Raw genomic sequence first — 22,064 nt, forward strand, 5'->3', positions numbered from 1 at the left:
AGTATTTGACTATGAAGCAATGTTGCCTTTTGACTTGTTTTCAGAAGTGAGAATTTAGGGTAGGTAACTGGATTATAATGATTCTAGGTGTTGCTGTAATTTAGTGTGCTGTTTTAAATTGCTTTGTATGTCTCATTTTTCTTAAAACGATGGAGCTTATCTTTCAGAAAGTGGCGGGCAGAAAATAATAACAGCACAACAGAGTATAAGCTGTTCATAGGACATCCTTTGACGTCATGGAAAGTAAGTTACTTTTGAGGAGTTCTGATTTCTCATTGATTATATTATATGGGTTTTTAAACACAATCATTTTGATTGTGTTTTTTTTCCCCGCTGTTATATGATGAATACCTTCAACTCACTGTTTTCAGTGAAATTTGATATATTCTGAGAACAGCAAAAATAAACCATTTAATATGTATAATTAATTCTGTACTTTGAATTGTGATTTTTAATATGTACTCATCTTGTCTCATGCTCACTCATCTTTTACTACTTTCTATCAATTTTAAAATTTTTGTTCTCTCATTCACAGATTGAAAGTATAAAAATAACAAGTGACTAAGTTAACGATAATTATAAGGTAAGTGTTTAGTACTCATTCCGTTACATCTCTTTCACATTTAACTTTTATTAGTTCCACTGCTTCATTTCTTTAACCCTCAGTTTCCTGCCTTTGCTACTTCCCTCATTCCTTTTTCTATTACTTACTTACTCTACTCTTTCCACTCCTTTTCTCAGTCCCTCTTTAAACAGTATCTCTGTGTTACTCCCTCTAGCTATCTTTCTTTTAACATTACTCTCTGTTTACTTACTCTTCTTTTTAAAAAAAAAAAATGTTTAGTTCGCTTCCGGTTCGCGTACCGGCGCGCGAACCGGGAAGCGAATCAAAAGAAATAGAGGTTGCCAGAGTGCTAAACATTCTAGCAATTTCTTATAAAGGGGAGGTAGTTCTGAAAAGAACTTTTTTTATTATTTTTGTTGTTTTATATTTTTTTTATTATTTTTCTGAACATTTTTTTACTTTTTTTGTATTTTTTGAACGGTTTTATATTTTTTTGTTTTTTTTTGGGGGGGGAACGAAAATGATTCATTATAAAGGGCTCAACAGGAGCAACAAAAAAAAAGATAATTTATTTTCTAGGGCGTTTTGGACATTTGTGATTGTCAATAGCTGTATTGATTAAATGTATGCTACTCTCCCTGTAGCAAATCAGTTGGCCACAAAAAATGCACACGTGCTTCACATTCCCAAGCTTCATTTGGATATTTGGGACCATCTCCCTCGCCTCTGGTCCCGTCACTGCCTCTTCATTGGATGTACTGGCCACAGGTGGGGGGTTATCCTGCAGGTCACGTACTTGTGCAGCACTATAATTTATAGGGTGCCACCTGTCCATGTGCCGATGCATGGTATAATTGCCATAGATGTATTTCTTTTCTGTCCCTCTGGACAGATCTTATTTGCAGATCAGACAGGTAACATAGCAGGCATTTACCTTTTTTTGGCCCTGGGGAAATGTAAAAAATTGGCATATATAATTTTCTTTGACATGGGACCTCCTCGGCTGTTCAGGTAAAAACCTCCTCGTCCCTTGCTCCTCTTCCTCTTCTTCCTCTTCTTTCTCCTCTTGCTGAAGGATAACCTGAGGAGGTGGTCCTCTCTTCCTAGGAGGTGGTGGTGGTGGTGGGGGTCCACCAGCTGCAGCTATCAATGAAGCCATTTCTAAGGAATCAAAGTAGGTCTTTCTCTCATAAAAATGAAAGTCAGAGTGAGGAAAAAAGGTGGGGCTTTCATCATTTGGGAAAAGAAAATGTTCTAAACCAATGAAATGTGTTATTTTTAGGTCATATGACCAAGCCTTACATCATTAGGAAACCAAAAGTAAAATGAACCAATGAAAAGTTTTATGAACAAGTCACATGACCTGTTATGCTTACGTTACGCGTCCCGCTACGCACCCGGAGCGCTTCCGGGTGCGCTAACGCGGCGCGTCATAAGACGCATTACGTGGCAACGCGATACGTTGCGCTTACGCGACGCGTCACGTTGTTGTTTTCTAACGCGGTAGTTTGCTAACGGAACGTTTACCGGTTCGCGGACCGGGTCGCGGAACCAAATTGAGCTAACGGGAACCTACCCGGTGCGCGGACCGGTAGCAAAACAAAAAAAAATATTAAAAAAAATATATAAATAAAAAAATTATATTACAAACATATAAAATATATTTTTGCATTAAAATAAGAATACATTTTACAGCTTTTGATATTTGCTATTAAAAAACCATTGAAATTCACATATATAGTTAGTTGCACTAACTATATATCGCGCACCCGCAATCCACTGCTATTGATGTCACATATTACATCATTCATGACATGGTCAGTGATATCACTGATGACATCACTGATGACATCTCAAATGACATCACTGATGATATCACTGGTGACATCTCATTTGACATTACTGATCATATCACTGATGATATCATTCATGTGATACTACGTTGAACCTCTTCAGACTCTAATATAACCTTACATACACTCAGTGTAAACAGACACTCACAGACTGTCACTCATCCATGGAGTTACTCACACACCTAGTCAGTCATGCAAAGAATCAATCACACCTCCATTTCCTCAACTATACAGTTATACACACCTTACTTATTCAAACATATACTAACACATATTTACTCTCTTATACAATCCCTGATACAAGTTCACAATGATCCATACAGCCACTCACACATTCACTGGCTCTTATGCACAGTTATTTATATATGTCAACTCTGACATGTACTGTGTTTTACATATGTACTTATTTTGACATGTAGCACTGAGATATCCATTCACTCACCAATACACTCATGCACACAGTCAACCGCCCATACAGCTGTTTCCACATGCACTTTTGAACCCATACATCTAGTGAATCAACTGCTCACACATCTATGCACAGAGTCATACACCTCCCAGCCACTCACACACACACTCAGTCTCCCATACAAATACTTGGGCAACCAATCAATAACCCATATAGTTACTCATATAGCTACTGATCAATACATGCAGCAGTTTACAGAACAACAGATATAATGATGCACAAATTAAGACAGTTTAGTCACTAACCCATGCACTCAGTGAGACACATTTAATCACTCTCTCATACAGTCAGTCATGCACCTACAAAATCCTTCATCCAGACACTTATACATCCACTCATTCTTAAATATGTAAGACATATTTTTAATTTACAGAACAATACAGTCACTGGATGATGTCATCAGTGATGTCACTGACCATGTCATGAATGATGTAATATGTGACATCATCAACAGTGGATTGCGGGTGCGCGATATATAGTTAGTGCAACTAACTATATATGTGAATTTCAATGGTTTTGTGAGAGTAAAATAAGGTTTTGTAAATGCTAATCCCTAACTATATATGGTCTATAACCTATGGTTTTTTCAGTGAATTTTTAAGGTTTTGTAAATGCTAATTCCTAACTATATATGGTCTATAACCTATGTTTTTTTCAGTGAATATATATATATATAAATTCACTGAAAAAACCATAGGTTATAGACCATATATAGTTAGGAATTCGCATTTACAAAACCTTATTTTACTCACACAAAACCATTGAAATTCCATATATAGTTAGTTGCACTAACTATATATCGCGCACCCGCAATCCACTGCTGATGATGTCACATATTACATCATTCATGACATGGTCAGTGACATCACTGATGACATCACTGATGACATCTCAAATGACATCACTGATGACATCTCAAATGACATCACTGATGACATCACTGATGACATCTCATTTGACATTACTGATCACATCACTGATGATATCATTCATGTGATAATACGATGAACCTCTTCAGACTCTAATATAACCTTAGATACAATCAGTGTAAACAGACACTCACAGACTGTCACTCATCCATGGAGTTACTCACACACCTAGTCAGTCATGCAAAGAATCAATCACACCTCCATTTCCTTAACTATACAGTTATACAAACTTTACTTATTCAAACATATACTAACACATATTTACTCTCTTATACAATCCCTGATACAAGTTCACAATGATCCATACAGCCACTCACACATTCACTGGCTCTTATGCACAGTTATTTATATATGTCAACTCTCACATGTACTGTGTTTTACATATGTACTTACTTTGACATGCAGCACTGAGATATCCATTCACTCACCAATACACTCATGCACACAGTCAACCACCCATACAGCTGTTTCCACATGCACTTTTGAAACCATACATCTAGTGAATCAACTGCTCACACATCTATGCACAGAGTCATACACCTCCCAGCCACCCACACACACTCAGTCTCCCATACAAATACTTGGGCAACCAATCAATAACCCATATAGTTACTCATATAGCTACTTATCAACACATGCAACAGTTTACAGAACAACAGACATAATGATGCACAAATTAAGACAGTTTAGTCACTAACCCATGCACTCAGTGAGACACATTTAATCACTCACTCATACAGTCAGTCATGCACCTACTAAATCCTTCATCCAGACACTTATACATCCACTCATTCTTCAATATGTAAGACATATTTTAACTTTACAGAAACATACAGTCACTGGATGTTGTCATCAGTGATGTCATCAGTGATGTCATTTGAGATGTCATCAGTGAAGTCATCAGTGATGTCACTGACCATGTCATGAATGATGTAATATGTGACATCATCAGCAGTGGATTGCGGGTGCGCGATATATAGTTAGTGCAACTAACTATATATGGAATTTCAATGGTTTTGTGTGAGTAAAATAAGGTTTTGTAAATGCGAATTCCTAACTATATATGGTCTATAACCTATGGTTTTTTCAGTGAATTTTCAAGGTTTTGTAAATGCTAATTCCTAACTATATATGGTCTATAACCTATGGTTTTTTCAGTGAATTTTCAAGGTTTTGTAAATGCTAATTCCTAACTATATATGGTCTATAGCCTATGGTTTTTTCAGTGAATATATATATATACATACATATATAAACATATATCATCTGTATATCTATATAAATACAAACATAAATGCATGCATACATATACTTATATGCATACAGATGCATGTTATTTACATGAAAGTTGAAAAAACACTAATAAAAGCAAAGCTAAAAAGCCACCTCATTACAAACAGAATGGCTTTAACTTAAACGAGGGCGAGTTCTATTGCATTTTCAATGCTTGTTTACTTTGGTTCCATCAAGAAGGCATTCAGATGTGTCACACATTTGCCATAAATTCTGAATGTTAGCACTCTAGTTGCACATTAGATCACTGTAGTAAAGCTACTGCTCACCAGGGACGTCTGCTGCTGGTATTCAAAGTGCATGTTTCAGTCTGCATGTCAGAATTTTTTTAATGAAATAGAAGAGGATTTGAGAAGTCACTAAAAATGATCCCTAATTTTTCTTTCTGAAGCACTAATCATACTTTCTATGGCAAAATTAACCCCCTCATGTTGTTCCTTTTTAAATTGAGTGTTTTCAGACTTACCACTTCATTCCAATCAAGATGGCTTCTGGTGTGCCATACTTTTGTCATTAGTAAGACTGTTAGCGCTCTAGTTGTTCTTTAGAACACTCTGGGACATTCTGTCATTGGGCTATACTTGGGGTACATCTGGGTGATATTTGGGCTACATTTAGGCTCTTTTGTCTCTGGTGGCCATCTTGGGAGACTGTATGTCAGAATTTTTTAATGAAATTGAAGAGGGTTTGAGAAGTCACTCAAAATGCGCCCTAATTTTTCTTTCTGCAGCACTAATCATAATTCATATGGCAAAATATACCCCCTCATTTTGTTCCTTTTTAAATTAAATGTTTTAAGAGTTACCACTTTATTCCAATCAAGATGGCTTCAGGTGTGCCATACATTTGTAATAAGTAGGACTGTTAGCGCTCTAGTTGTTCTTTAGAACACTCTGGGACATTCTGTCATTGGGCTATACTTGGGCTACATCTGGGTGATATTTGGGCTACATTTGGGCTCTTTTGTCTCTGGTGGCCATTTTGGGAGACTACATGTCAGAATTTTTTAATGAAATAGAAGAGGATTTGAAAAGTCACTCAAAATGTGCCCTAATTTTTCTTTCTGCAGCACTAATAAAACCTTCTATTGCATAATATACCCCCTCATTTTGTTCCTTTTTAAATTAAATGTTTTAAGAGTTACCACTTTATTCCCATCACGATGGCTCCAGGTGGGCTATACCTTTGTAATAAGTAGGACTGTTAGCGCTCTAGTTGTTCTTTAGAACACTCTGGGACATTCTGTCATTGGGCTATACTTGGGCTACATCTGGGTGATATTTGGGCTACATTTGGGCTCTTTTGTCTCTGGTGGCCATTTTGGGAGACTGCATGTCAGAATGTTTTAATGAAATAGAAAAGGATTTGAGAAGTCACTCAAAATGTGCCCTAATTTTTCATTCTGCAGCACTAATCATACTTTCTATGGCAAAATATACCCCCTCATGTTGTTTCTTTTTAAATTAAATGTTTTAAGAGTTACCACTTTATTCCAATCAAGATGGCTTCAGGTGTGCCATACCTTTGTAATAAGTAGGACTGTTAGCGCTCTAGTTGTTCTTTAGAACACTCTAGGAGGCTGCAGTAGAACACAAAGGAATCAACTGACAATCTCTGTCCTTGTTGGATGTACATGTTTTACTGAGAATGTCAGACTTCATTTTCACATGACTGAGAAAGATAATGTGAATTTACAGAAAATATGCTTTCAGTTTAGCTTATAGATCCCCTTCCAAACCACTGTGGGAAAATCATGAGATATTAGTTTTCTTTCAAACAATATTCATGATATCACAGCAGAAGGTTTTTTCACATGGTAAAATCACCTTAGAACCCACCACAATTCCTAAAACGAGTATGGTACCATCAACAAATGATTTATAATGTAACTAAAGTCCTAAAACCCTCTATTAACTACAATGCTTTTTAATGAGGTGCTATCATGTATATTGGTCCCAAGATGGCTGCCAACACTTCTTGGATGAAGTGCTGACAGCCAATCAGATCAGATGTGTGGTTAGGCTCCGCCCAGATATATATCTTTTTTTGAACCTAAATTACTCAAAATCCACTGGAGCACATATATTGAGACCTAGCAAAGGCAAATCGGGCTAACAGTCCCTACAATTTTGCCAAGTTTCGTGCAAATCCATTCAGCCGTTCGAGCTAAAAGTGAGGCCAACCGCCCTATGGAAATTAACATGGGAAAAACGCGTTTTGGGACCTCCCTTTTTTCTCGGCCCCCCCTTGACAAAACCCCCCCGAATTGTCAGGGGCTGCTCAGAAACAAAATGTGCCATTTTCCTGAAAATTTCAGCCGATTCAGTCCACAAACGCCAAAGTTATTAGACATAGAATTTTCAAAAATCCCATAGAGAAAAAATCCTAACTATATAGACCTACTGGCGACCGCCAGTAGGTAATATATATATATATATATATATATATATATATATATATATATATATATATATATATATATATATATATATATATATATATATATATATATATATATATATATATATATATATATATATATATATATATATATATATATATATATATATATATATATATATATATATATATTCACTGAAAAAAACATTGGTTTTAGGGGTTTTATAGTTAGCCGGGCATTTCACTCGAACAAAGCCATTGAAATTCCTCTGTTATATTTAGTTGTACTAAGTATAACTTGCGGGCCTGCAATCCACTGCTGATGATGTCACATATTACATTATTCATGACATGGTCAGTGACATCACTGATGACATCACTGATGACATCTCAAATGACATCACTGATGACATCTCAAATGACATCACTGATGACATCACTAATGACATCATCCAGTGAATGTGGTTTGGTTCGATATTTAAATAAGTATTTATATATATATATATATATATATATATATATATATATATATATATATATATATATATATATATATATATATATATATATATATATATATATATATATACATATATATATATATATATATATATATATATATATATATCAATCTGCATTGAATACTGAGTGGATGTATGTGTTTGATTAATGTATTTAGTAGCAATGGGATTAACTGTCTAAGTGACTAATTTAAAGTGTCTCACTAAATATATGGGGTAGTGATCAAACTGTGTGAATACCTCTATCACGCTATCTCTTGTTGTGTAAACTACTAATTGTTGGTTACTAGCTATGTGAAAGTCTATATTCGTTATTAATTAGTTAAGTGAGTATGTGCATGGGATAGTGAATGTGTGTGTGGTTGGGTGGGAGGTGTGTGACTGTCCAAAGATGTGTAAATAGTTGATTTAGTTGGTATTTGAGGTGAAGACTGTATGTGGATACAGTTATTTGGGTGAGTGAATCTCTTTATGGGTGAGGTGATGAGTAAATATATTTCTCAATGATACATGTTCAACAAACTAGAAATATTAAAGGCAGTGTATGTGACAGCTGTTGTATATAAATAAGTACACATAAGATGCAGTGATTGTATGAGTGACTGTATCGAAAACTGTATACTTGTAATAGTGATTTTATAACACACTAAGTATGAGTTACTATATATATGAATAAATAAAGTGGAGTTTGTATAAATGTGTAGCTTAGTAAATGTAAGTATGATCAATTGTTTGCATAAGTGAGTAGGATTATTGCATAACTGAATTGGATGTGCACTGGTTTGTAATGTCGATGTAGGTGATTAAGTATATTTAATTGTGTTCTATTGATCTTTGTTAGCATGTATGAGTGAATCTATAGGTAAGTGTTTAGATGTGTGTGTAGATGTAGGAATCACTGAGTGGGTTTTTAGAAACTGGTATTGGTGTGTCAATGGTTTCAAATATGGTACTCCATATTTTATAATGAGTGTTGAAAAGTTTTACTAGTGTATGATTAAATGTATCAGATTGTCACATAGATGATGTCATCAGTGATTTCACTGACCATGTCATGAATGATGTAATATGTGACATCATCAGCAGTGGATTGCGGGCGCGCGAGTTATACTTAGTACAACTAACTATAACGGAGGAATTTCAATGATTTTGTACGAGTGAAATGCCCAGCTAACTATAACACCCCTAAAACCTATGGTTTTTTCAGGGAATTTTTAAGGGTTTTTAAATGCTAATTCCTAACTATAACATGTCTGAAACCTATTATTTTTTCAGTGAATTTCAAAGGGTTTATAAATGCTAATTCCTAACTATAACATGTCTGAAACCCATGTTTTTTTCAGTGGATTTCAAAGGATTTGTAAATGACCATTTTTAAATGTGTTCATTGTTATATTTATTTTTTTGATACTGATTTACTGAATTTTTTTACACTATTTATTTTTAGATATTTTATTTTTTAAATTACATTATATTTCCATTATTCTTTACATTACAAAATATAGTTTCTCAGAATGAATTACTTTAGTTAAATACTTTGCACATAGGCAATACACTTTTAAGTACAGTACTTACAGTTGTTGCAATGGGCAACACAATTTCAAACACAATGCAACATTGAGCTGAATGGGAATTTCTAGTTAAATGCAAATAGTTACTTTATGGATTACTTTTCCAACCACAGGAATGGATCCTAGAATCAGTCCTGGGACATCTCCTTTAAACAGTTGAGTAAAGCGTTTTGGTTACAGTAGTGATTTTTAAGGAATATTATTGTAATTTAAAAGTTGACACATAAACTTTTTCACATAGAATCACCAATGTTATCCTAGGGGAGGAAATTCACGTAGCAGGTAAGTAGTGTTATCGTTACTTTTTCATACTCACTGATGGGTTCTGGATCCAGCACTGGTACATCTCCTGTAAACAGTTGAAAGAATGCGTTTAAGTCATACAGTCGATTTTTAAGGAATATTTGTAGTTTGAGAAAATAGACACTTGGAAACTTTTCTGGTGAAAACCAGACAATGGATTCCTATGGAAGGAAATTCAAGTTACTGGTAAGTATGGTTAGAATTACTTTTCAGGGTCAGTGCTGGGCTAAAAGATGTAGCACTGGGTTCCCTCCTGATAACAGGTTAGGTAATCAGAATCCGTTGTTCGGCTGATTTTAGATGAATATTTTAAAGTTCCAAAACTCCACACTTAGAAGAATTTCCAAGTGAAACCAGTCAATGTTAGCCTATGGAGGGAAATTCACTTAGCAGGTAAGTACTGTTATTGTTACTTCTTCTTACTCAGTGGTGGATCCTAGATCCAGCATTGGTGCATCTCTTGTAAACAGTTGAAAGAATGCCTTTAAGTCATACAGGTTAAGGAATATTTGTAGTTTGGGAAATAGACACTTAGAAACTTTTCTGGTGAAAACCAGACAATGGATTCCTATGGAAGGAAATACAAGTTACTGGTAAGCATGATTGGAATTACTTTTCACTATCAGTGCTGGGTTTTCAATACAGTCACTCATACAATCACTGAGTCTTATGTATACCTATTTATAAACAACAGCTGTCACATATACTGTCTTTTATATTTCTAGTTTGTTGGACATGTATCATTGAGAAATATATTTACTCATCACCACACCCATAAAGAGATTTACTCACCCAAACAACTTTTTCCACATACAGTCTTAACCTCATATACCTACTAAATCAACTATTTACACATCTTTGGACAGTCACACACCTCCCACCCAACCACACACACATTCACTATCCCATACAAATACTCACTTAACTAGATATTAACTAATATAGACTTTCACATAGCTAGTAACCAACTTATGTAGTAGTTTACACAACAAGAGAAAGAGTGATACAGGTATTCCCACAGTTTAATCACTATCCCATATATTTAGTGAAACACTTTAAATTAGTCACTTAGACAGTCAATCACATTGCTGCTAAATCCTCCATTCAGACACTTATACATCCACTCAGTCTTCAATGCAGATTGCTATATATATATAGTACTTATTTAACCCGTTGCCTGCGCCGCAAATTCCGCGCTAGTGCGGAACGTTCCATTGAGCTAATGAGATAGGAACGTTCAGCGGACGTGCGCAGCACTAGCGAGGTAGTGCATGCGACGTCTGCTGAAAGTTCCCCGCACTTAAGGGGTTAAATATCGAACCGAACCACATTCCCTGGATGATGTCTTCAGTGCTGCCATCAGTGATGTTATTTGAGATGTCATCAGTGATGTCATTAGTGATGTCACTGACCATGTCATGAATGATGTAATATGTGACATCATCAACAGTGGATTGCCGGCGCGTGAGTTATACTTTGAACAAATAACTATAACAGAGGAATTTCAATGGTTTTGTACGAGTGAAATGTCCAGCTAACTATAACACCCGTAAAACCTGTTTTTTTCAGTGAATTTCTAATGTTTTTTTAAATGCTAATTCCTAACTATAACATGTCTGAAACCTATGTTTTTTTCAGAGAATATATATATATATATATTACTGTCACAGGGCAGGCATACCCGGGGTAACAACTAGGCTGACAAGAGACTGGTGGGAGGCCTGTGATGTTATCGCCCCTTTTATTTCTCCTCGAAAGGACAAGTGTTCCCATTCATCCCAACCGGACCTATCGGAAACAGACGCTGGTCCCTTTAACTGGAGCTCGCTGGCTGCAGACTCCACCCCCGGTGAGGACGTTTTCCCCTTTGCTCCAATAAGAGAAGACGACAGCCGGAACACGGGGTGTGCTGACACCGGAGGTTGGGAGGAGAGAGAGAAGAGTGGAAGAAGGGAGAACCAAGATTGAGACAAGGAACGGAGATGCCAGGGATGATCATCTAGCCCAGGAGGAGAGGAGGCACAACCAGAGTTGACGGGAAAGATAGGAGGCCACCAGGAACGCGCTTCCCCGAGCCGCATGGCTTACACAGGTACAAGAGCAGTTCACGGGATGGGTCGGGAGGCGGGAGAGGCCATACATGTAGAAATGCCAACCGCTACAGGCCATTGTATATAGTGTAAATCCCCAACCCATCACCCTCACTCGTGTGTCACTGGTTGAATTGGATTATTCCCTCACTCCCTTCCCTTATTACCACCGTGCCACAAGAATACTTACCCCTGCCTTTACTATTTTCTTTTGGGGTTCCGGAGTCCTTCCAAAGTATGCCTCCAGCCCGGGGAGAGAAGGAGGAAGACGAGTCGTGAACGAGGAAGGCACCGCTAGGAGCCCAGGAGGACCAGAGAGGAGTCCCTTTAACTCCCCTTATTTTTATATTCAGACTGGCTGACCGCAGAAAGCGAATCTATTATAAAATAAAACCCACTTTACCCCGAAGTAGTCTCTTGCAAGTTTCTTCTGAGCCCGCTACAATTACCTACTCGCAGTCACCAGTAGGTAGTTATAGTTAGGACCAAGTTCCCATAGGAAGAACATTTTTTGTTCTACTTATAACTTTGGTGTCGTTTGATGAATCTTCATGACATTTTCCAAACAAATTCTTTGTTCATATCAGCTCCTATGTTAAAAGTTTGGGGATGATTCGTCAAGGGGGGGGCCTAGAAAAAAGTTGGTCCAAAACGTGTTTTCTCCATGCAATTTCCATAGTAAACTTTAGACAAGGCTACAGGTCCAACGGGTGAACAAAATTACCCAAAATTTGGTAGGGAGAAGGGTCTTGGTCTAGAAAGCACGCTTTGGTTTATTTGGTGTAAATTTGTTCAGTAGTTTTGGAGAAATATCACAATTTACAGGTATTTATATTTGGGAATTCTTCCATCTGATTGGCTGATGCGTTACGAACACAAGCTTGCTGGTTATTGGCTGCGAACGGTTGCAACTAGGAAGTATTGGCAGCCATTTTGTGATTCCGTTGAAGCGAATAAGGGGAAAAAAGGATAACAAAATAGGAAAGAGGAGGGTAGGAGTGCTGTGAGCTCTGTGGGGTGGTTAGGGTGTGCTATACAGGTAGTGTGAAGCAAATTATTCACCCCTACAGGTGTGAAAGTGCTGTTTTGACCAGAGTGAGATGGTGCTGAGGTGAGGTGCCGGTATACTCGGGATGAAACTGTGCGCGTAAACCATGAGCTTATTGCTGTAAACTGATACGCTCTGGGCTCTGTAGAAAACTGGCCGCTGTAGCATAGCTGTGCAAGTGGTGTTAGTATGCGTTTAAACTATAGCGGGAACGGAAAGGAAACTACTCACTCCTACCGGTCTGAAGACTCGGGGATCAAACCATGAGCCTAGGCCGTTAGGTGATTGCTGTAAAGTGATGTGCTGTGGGCGTTATAGGATACTGGCCGCTGTAGCATACTTGTGTGAGTAGTGTTAGTATACGTTTATACTATACAGGGAGTGGAAAGCAAACTATTCACCCCTACCGGTCTGAAGAATCGAATGCAGTGTTTTAGCAAGCAGGAATAAAGAAATAATCATGAAGAATATAATGCAGAATGCTGAAATGCCACAGAAGACAAATGGTGAAATCAGGTGTGTCTAAGAAAGTGGCTGTGTGTAATAAAGCAATGGAGTCTGCAAGTTATATAAAAAGTGTGTTTATTTAAGTGCCATAAATGGACCCACTGGTGCAAGAGCTAAGGCATCCAGCTGAGGCAAACTGCAACCGCTTCTGCTGTATTCAAACCTAAGCTCCTGCATCAGTGAATTCCACATTACATGTTACAGTTCCATGTGACATAAACAAATTCTATAATGAAAATAAAGGTAGGGTATGATTACCACATGTATTCTTTAAGAAAACAAACAAAAAAAAAATATTCCAAAATGTAATAATCAAACTTCTTAGGTACCCTGGTACTCCTTTTTTGTAACACACAATTATCAACAGCAGAACAGTCAGCAATCTCTTCTACAGTAGATTAAATCTGGTGCGTGTTACAATTGGTAATAGATCTACTCACATCGGAACTTTGAGGAGGAACACAAACATTGCACTTCTCAGAAGTACATTCGGTACCCTTCTCATCAAACCATACATTATTGTCTTCATCACTTTCAAAAAAACATTCTTGTGCAAGAGCTAAGGCATCGCGCTGAGGCAAACTCCAACCACTTCTGCTGTATTCAAACCTAAGCTCCTGGATCAGTGAATTCCACATTACAGTTCCATGTGACATAAACAGTAGCTATTGGACATGAATGACTAAATGCTATAATGAAAATAAAGGTAGAATACGATTACCACACTGTGCCAACCAGTTTCTAAACAATGTCGTGTTTTTTTATCTTGATCGCCAGCTCATGAGCAGAAGATGAGGATGAGCTAATTAGTGTGAAATGGCTTTGTGGGAAACAGGCAGGCAGAGAGACGTGTGCACAAAGAATAGACATGGTTTCAAAATGGATGTCGGGTTTAGGCTAATTTAGCAAGTAAATAGCGTATTTGCAGAGGCCATACATCACCCATCCCTGGTTAGGCTGGAGACGTAAGGGGCAATAATGAAAACAGAGTTCAAATTCCTGATCATACTTAGAAATGTATTATATGAAAATAGTTCAATTGAAGTGTATTATAAAATGTTATTGGAAAAAGTCAAAAGAGTTGGAAAAAATCAATCCAAGGATAAGGGGAATTTCTCACAAGTCTTGGAGATTGCAGTCAGGAAGTTCTTCAGCGGCTTGAGATGCATAATGTTCCAAGAGGCGAGTGTTGCCATCGTGTGAGAAAAGCGAAGCAATCCAATTCATATCCTCGAAGGGACAGTAATCTTCCTCGAATGTTGGAGCAGCAATTTGAACTGGCAGGCAATCGCACAGAAATCCCATTGCACAAGTATACCTTTTAGCGTTGCATACGCCATTGCTCCACTGCCCGAACAATCAAGTTCATGGTTTTCAAGATACTCCTTTACCTGCTGGATATTGGGAGACATTGCTGGGATCTTGACAAGGCATAGATCCATTCGCCGGTCGAATGGGCAAGTTTTTGCAATAAAAGGATGGTTGCACGCAGATTGTATATGTGTAAATAAATGTCATGTTGTCGCTGGCTCCGATAATAGATAATAGATAGAGGCAAGCAGCAGAAAAGTTGTTCCATTTCTTCACGGTATTGATGTAGCTTTGCATAGAGGCATATTCTGTTGGACATGCTTGTTACCACAGGAAGCGCAGCCATTTTTTTCAAGCAAAAATAGTGGTAGGATGCCCGCAAACAGAGCGGGAATTATGGGCACTGTTCCTGTTATTCCAGAGATGATTGAATGAATGACATCTGGTATTATACCAAAAACAGTTTAAAAGCCTGTGACAAGGGGGCAGTGTTAAAAAGTGTGCCAGACCTTGAGTGTCAGATGTGTTGAAAATTGTGTAACAATTCACAAAGTTTAATGGAAGGTTCTTATTTAAAAGGGGCTGTATTTTACTTGAAGTTTGTGCTATCTGCAGTTGAAACGTTTTTTTTGGCAGAAGTAAGGGACACTTCTGTTTGGAATAAAAGTGCTTTCAGTTTGCTCAGTTTAATGAAATCTGTTTTCAAAGCAGGTATTGAAGGCCAAGTTGAACTTTGGGAGTTACTTTTTGGGGGTGGGAATAGCCATTGCCACAAGAAGTTAATCGGTTTGAAACAGTAAGGACATACGGTATGCCAGCTCACATTTCGTAGCAGTCCATGTTATAAAGAAGCAGATAACTGCCATTAGAAAGCTGTGTGAAAGTTGGTCTGATTGTGGGAGTTGGCGGGCTTTTTAGAAAGCATGTAAGATTGGGGCATGTAAGGTTAGAAGCGTTGTGCAGTTGGACATTCTTGCATTGTAATGAATGACTGCCATTATGGTCGCACTTTTCACCTGTGAGAAAAGCTTCTGTATCCTCTTTAAGACAGCGATATGTAAATGGGAGAACCCATTGCTCGTGAATAAAAGCGCTACCTTATATAATCACATTCAACATGACAAACAATATGTACACCTAGTAGACACAACAACACTACGTACTGTGGCTAGCCAGTACACAAACCAAACTTGGCATGCACCTCTGCCACACAATGCAGAATGCTGGGAGAGATGGCAGAAAAGTATGTGCAAAAGTGGCAAGTGATTCTCGATTATAAAAGTATACAGTGCAAAGTGTTGAGGGGATGTGCCGGAGAGACTTGAGTATGCCGAGCACAGACATGTACATGTCAACATACATTGACAGAGTATTGAGTGAATTGGACAGTGGACACAACCATGATACTACAGTCAGTAAGGAAGATTACAAAAACATAGCCCCTCCCCCCCAAAATCTTTAGCGTAGAGGGCTGGCTCGGCGTACGCAAGGCTAGCGTAGGGGTATAAATAAAAGGCATGTTTCTCTGGGTGTGGTTCTTTTCCAGAATGGCGAATGTGTCTGCCAGGTCTGCACAGCTTACACTGCCACAAGGCTGATACCATGAGCAAAGGTGGCTGCGTGAATGATGCTCTCAGCCTGCTGGTACCCAGAAACCCTCATGGCCGCTGTGACGCAGATATGCCTCACAGTTCACCTTTCCACACCGTTGTATGTGAAAGAGGACCCACCGCGTGCCGGCGGAGGCTCCTGGGCCAAGGTTCGCGAGCTCGGAAGTCTCCTGAGATCAACGCTGGCTACAGTGACACAGGCACACAGCGCCCAGCCTGAGGCCCAGCACCGTGGAGTGCTCTGTATACTACTAACACAGTAGTCAAACAGGTACCAACAGTGTCAACAGTGTCTTCATCCCACAATGGACGATGTTACTATTGCATCTGGGAGTGGAGATGAAACTACTCCCTTTGACCAGGTGCAACCAACTCTAGGTTCCAACAGTGGAACGGTGTCTTGATCCCACAATGGACAGTGACCGATATTACCTGCGGGTTGGTTTTCACACAACTCCCTCCGTTGAGGTGCCTCACATCTGTGCTTCCGTAGCTAACTGCTGCACATGATTATTGGGCTTAGTTGACTGTAGGTGCTGGACTACACCGCGGTACAGCACGTCCGAACAGTGAAACGGGGTCTTGATTCTATGATTGAGGATGTCACAAGTTAAAGTCTGTGATGATTTCTGTGTTTCCCCTCTGATCAGGTGCAACCAACTCCATGCTTCCGAATCCAACGGCACGTGGCTGTGAGGTGCTAATGACCACTGCCTCTGGCCTGCACTGCGGTCAGCAGGGCTCACAATTCAGATTGAGTGGTGATTGTATAATTACAGAATCCAGTAGGCAAGTAACTACAACGTCAATTGAAATATATACAATATGCTTTTAGTATACTTGCTTGAAGAACTTTTTTTAGATGAGTTATAGGTTTACTACAATGTCCAAATTCTTCTTTGTAGTGGGAAAGAACACTGAATAACAGTCTACACTGTGGACAGCAGAGATCGCAATTCGAATTGTTTTGATTTATTTATTGCAGAGTTTTTTGTAAGTTCTCTTATTGTATCTTGTGAAGAGGAAGTGAGAAAAAGTATTCATGGATGTCTGTGCTGACTACTGATTTCAATTTGCCCAGCAGACTGCAGAGTTCACAATTCAGATCGAGTTGCTATTGCCGAAAATGCAGTCCTGTAGGCAACATACATGTTATGTTATGTTATGTTATGTTAATAACACTTCTATAGCGCACAGCTGCGGGCGTCCCGGCGCTTCAGGAAGAGTACCCAGACACAACACAGCAATACAGGGCGGAGGCGTAGAAGGCAAGAACCTAAGAGCTGTGAGGGAACAGATGCGTTTTGATAGCCCTCCTGAATTTCAGATCCATTGCACAATTGTGAGGTGGAAGCGCGTTCCAGTTTTGCAGCCAGAACCCGAAAGGAAAGGCCTCCCACTCTGCATAGTCTAAATCGGGGGACCATAACCAAGTTTTGGCCCAGAGATCTCAGAGGTCGCGAGGGCACATAAGGCCTCACAAGATTGTCAAGAATCTGGGGGGAGGCCATCTTAAGGATCTTAAAAGAGAGGCACAAGGTCTTAAAATGAATCCTCTGAGCCATCGGCAACCAGTGTAAAGAACGGATAGCTTCTAGTACGGTCTACCTGTAGCACGCATCGCTGGTTGTGCACATGCTGAATGTGTTTGATGTGGCTATCTGAGTGCACTAGAACTGAACTGATGGACCCTTTATGATACAATCTTTTTTGTGTATTATTTCAGATCTACTGCCTGTATCTCTTTATACCACAAGTTATGGTCCCTACCTTACTGCAGCACAAACTATTGATCCTTTTATTATTGAATGTCTGAGTGTGATCCAATGATTACTGTTGTAGTTGAGGCTAGCAGCAACCATTCCCTGAGGTGGTTTAAACTCACTCCACACGCATCCAGCACAGACATCACTGGATATGTGACTCTAGTAATAAAAAGGAGTCAAGCGCATGTGCCCCTACCCACTTCCACTATCTATCTGTGTCTGTGTGTTCATTATCTATGCATGATACTGCCCCTGGGCCGTACCACATTACATTGTGCTGTGGACAGCGTATGCAACCATGTTACCTCTGGCAGTGAGGAAAACTTTGGTTTTGTAACTTTTAGGTGCATGGCTATCACAGGTGGAAGGCTAATTTACAGACCATGAATATTGATGAAGATAGTGGTTGCATGTTGTGTGTAGTGTAAGATCTGTGTACAGAGCAAAACGTTTTCAAAAAAGCTGTCGATGCAGAAGAGGTGTGTCTCATCAAATGCTGTAGAGAGAATGACTAAAATGGGTGGAGTTCTCTAACTGCTACAATGGGAAATGGTATGAACTAATCAAATGCTTTTTTTTGAGGTCACATGGCAATCGCGCACCCAGCGCCCAAGGATACCGCACCCGACGCGATTTTGTAAAAATATATTTAACAAAATATAAGTTTATTACAGTTAGAAACATATAAATGTTTAAAATATTTTAATTATCGCTTGCTCTCATATACACTTTAAAGTTATTTAGATATAGTTTTGAGGCATAATGAAATTAGCACACTGTCAGCATTTAGAACGTATTTCTTAAAAGAAAGGCAAAACTGATTTCAACTACATTAGGAGCGTGTTTACAGCTTTCAATAAATGGTTGACCAGCCGTGTTTAAGAGTGCGTCGTACTGCGCTATGAAGCCCGCTGGGTGGAGTCGATGCTACATAAGATATTACATAAATAAATATAAGGGGGCTGTTCACTTTGTTAATCTGTTCAATGGTGGGGGTCTATCTTTTAACTGAAGACCCAATAAAAGATGGCAGCTAAAACTTTTTTGAAGAGGTGACCCCTTTCACTGGACCTATTTACCTCTCTTATCACAAGAGCCGGACCCGCTGTCCCCAAACTAACCCCTCCAGCCACCTTTTCAGATCTCTTATACGACACCAGCTGCCTCTGCCCATGCAAGAGACATTAAACCTCTGTTTGCACAGTCGGGCCGAGTGTCTGATGTCAAAGTATGGCTGGTTATACATTAGCTCGTTCACAGGGCCTCGGCACCTAGCCAGCCAGCTGAGCGTAGTTCGAGTCACTGTGTGCCGAGCTGGAGGCAGCCGCTGCACTACAGAGTAACACTTTTGGCGTTCATGCACACGATGTAAAGCATCTCGCGCATGTGACAGTCTGGACAGGTCAGGCAAAAGAAAGTGTGAATGCAGGCCGCCAATCATATGTAAAAAAGCATTTACAAATGGAGTAGGACTCGTATTTTCACGAGTCCTATTGCATTGTTAACAAAAATGTGATCGCTAAAGAAGGCAGGAACGGGAGTGGGTAGGGGTTGGTGGTGGTCAGAGAAGTCACGGACTTTGGGAGGGAACAGGGGGAGGCAGGGGAACAAAAGAGTTGCTGAAGTAAAGGGGCTGATAGCCATGGAAGGATAAAAATGACGTCATGGCAGTAAGGAGGCAATGAGAATGTAGCATTTTAGATTTGAGCTAATCAAAAGCATGGGCAGAAAGTGGGCGGAGCTTGTCTCACAATAATGTATACAGCATCTCTCGCCGAGACAGTGCATGCGCTGCCTAGGCGAAACCTAAAAATGAGGAAATGGCGTATCCGGCTCGACACCATATGTCTATGACGTAACACAGAGCCTAGCATCGCGCACCCGTCGCATACCAAACTAGCTGCTGGCGCAACCTCATACGTATATGATGTTATGCAGGACGCGGTACCACGAACCCGTCGGATACAAAATGCGCAGCCTTTTTGATAGCAATATGTGAAAGATAATGTAAACATGGATAGGATTCGTGTGCTGATGGAGCTTGGTACACTACCGGTACGGGACTCCAGTTTTCTCCCCCCCCAAAAAAAGAAATACATACTTTTTTTTTAAGATATAAAACATTACATCATTTTTAAAAATAAAAAAAGGATAATAGAGTTCCAAAATACTAAAATAAAAAAAATATACATACGTTTTATAAATATTAAAATATGAAATTAACAATAAAAAAACATTTCAATTCACTTACAAAAAATAGATTTTACAGATGTTATAGTTAGGAATTCGTATTAAAAAAACCTTTGAAATTCACAAAAAAAACATCGGTTTCAGGGACGTTATAGTTAGGTGGACATTTGACTTATATAAAACCACAGAAATTCGCCAGTTAGATTTAGTTGAGCTAACTATAACTTGCGCACCCGCAATGCACTGGTGATAACTTCATATATGACATCACAAATAACATGGTCAGTGACATCACTGATGACATCACTGATGACATCATTGATGACATCATCCACGTGATAATCTGATGCACATACTGATGCCCTAATATAAACTTTGATACACACACTCTAAAATACAGACTATTATTTTTGAAACTATACATATACCAATGCCAGATACTACATACCACCCACTATTTCCAAGGTCTACACACATATCCAGTCACTTATACATGCAGTTACTCATCAATACAGTACTATAATATGCACTCATATACCTATACATACAGTCACACTGCGCCATTCATCCATAGAGTTACTCACACACCTAGTCAGTCATGCAAAGAATCAATCACATACTCATTTACTCATGAATACAGTTATACATACCAAATCCTTTATTTATAGACACACCACATCACTTATTTATACAGATACTAACGCATAATTACTGTCTTAGACAATCACTGATACAAGCAGACACTCTTCAAATATCTTACTCTCACGTATAGTCATTTATATACTCCAAAACTCACATATACTGCCTTAAAACATATGTAGTTACTTACACATATAGCACTGCAACCTTCATTCACTCACCAACACACCCATGCACACATTAACTCACCCATACTGCCCTTCCCAGATGCACTTTTGAATCCATACAACCAGTGAATCACCCACTCAGACATCTATGCACAGAGTCACACAAACACCCACTCGCCTACACAGACACTCAGGCACCCATACAGATACTCAGACAACAAATCAATAACCCATATAGACACTCATGTAGCTTCCCACCAACCTATGCAGCCGCTTACACACCAACTGAGAGACTAATACAGACTTTCACACAGTTTAGTCACTAACCCATGCATTCAATTAGACATGTTCAATCCCTCACTTATACAGTCAGTCATGCACCTTCGAATTAATCCATTCGGGCACTTGTAAATCTACTCATTCTTCAATACACTTTTGCATAGATGTATATGAAACATATTTAAACTTTACAGAAACACACATTCACTGGATGATGTCATCAGTGATGTATTTTGAGATGTCTTCAGTGATGTCATCAGTGATGTCACTGACCATGTCATGGGTGATGTAATATGTGTCGTCATCACCAGTGCATTGCCGGCGCGTGAGTTATAGTTAGCTCAACTAACTATAATGGGGGAATTTCTATGGTTTTATATGAGTCAAATGTCCAACTAACATAAAGTTTATGCTTGTAAACCGTTATGCGTTTCGACACTGCAATGTGTCTTGATCACACGATAAATCATATACTGACCACAGGGTCCATGCTTACTCATGTCCCCTTTGTTATATATCCCTACTGCCACTTGGTTAATATTGGGTGTTTTAG

This window comes from Lissotriton vulgaris, chromosome 9 (assembly GCF_964263255.1).
Source record: "Lissotriton vulgaris chromosome 9, aLisVul1.2, whole genome shotgun sequence".
NCBI classification, from domain to species: Eukaryota; Metazoa; Chordata; class Amphibia; order Caudata; family Salamandridae; genus Lissotriton; species Lissotriton vulgaris.